Source organism: Myotis brandtii, unplaced genomic scaffold, assembly GCF_000412655.1.
Source record: "Myotis brandtii unplaced genomic scaffold, ASM41265v1 scaffold668, whole genome shotgun sequence".
Taxonomy (NCBI): Eukaryota; Metazoa; Chordata; class Mammalia; order Chiroptera; family Vespertilionidae; genus Myotis; species Myotis brandtii.
Genome location: NW_005370597.1, coordinates 5,165,311 through 5,166,491, shown reverse-complemented (window position 1 = coordinate 5,166,491; position 1,181 = coordinate 5,165,311).

The window sequence follows — 1,181 nt, the reverse complement described above, 5'->3', positions numbered from 1 at the left end:
AAGGGACTAATTGCCTCAATCTGTATTTTCCATGAAGTTAAACTTAATGAAAACCCCACAGGGACTCCTTTTATGATCATTTTGACCTAATAGGCTGTTTTCTTTGCCTCCAAGAAGTCTCTTCTATCTTTCCCTTACATTCTACAATCTTCTTAGTCCCAAGGGACAGTCAACAACATGGGAGATATTTAAACATTTCCTGCAGAGACAAAATGCTAGTTGAATTCCATATCCACCTCTCTGAATGGGATAAATTATCAATGGGGGTTTCTGCTATGAAGTGTCTATTTAGGTCCTAAGCCCTCTTTGACTTGCTCTGTTTAGCCAACCTTACCTATTTTGTTTTCCTATAGATTATTCTAGGGACAGAGAACAATCATTATTCTTCAAAGCTTCTACACACACACACACACACACACACACACACACACACACACACACAGAGTCAGATTTTCTCAGCTAATTAAAATTTAAATTTGAGATCTGGAGCATGTCACTCAACTGTAGGCTTTCTCAGAAGAAAATAAGTTCACTGTACTCTTCAGGAATGAACATATAAGATCCACCCAAGTTCTTGCATAAACCCAAAATGCTCAAGACTAATCGATGCAAATGCAGAGTCCCTACGTGCAGTCCCTTTGCAGCCAGAGAGAACCATAACCTAAAATATCTATCCCTCTAATGCCCTTTGTAAAAACTGCCTTAAAACCCTCAAAAACCATAGGAGGAAAAATATAATCAATCTCTAATAGCTTGTAGTCTATTTGTTTGTTGTTTATGTATTATTCGTTAGGCCTGTGTCTCATGCCAAAGAGAGGCTGGAAGGTATTGACAGAAAGTGGGTGGCAAGGAAAAATGAGATCGATAATTGCTATATTTCACCACTCTGCCACAGTTACCATTATTTTCTTTTCCTTTTTTTGGAAAAAAAAAATTCTGTCTGATTGGACCCCTGATCCAATTAGCTATGGCTAAGGTACAAACATGGCAAAGGGTCCATTACTCTTTTTTTTTGTTGTTCCCACACTTTGAATTATTTTTTATTTACATTTTTATTTGATTCCATTGACTAAGGAAAGTCAAGCATTATTATCTTTTCTTTTTTTTAAATCTTTATTGTTGAAAGTATTACATATGTCTCTTTCCACCCCCCCACATTTACCCTTCTAGCCCATCCCTGC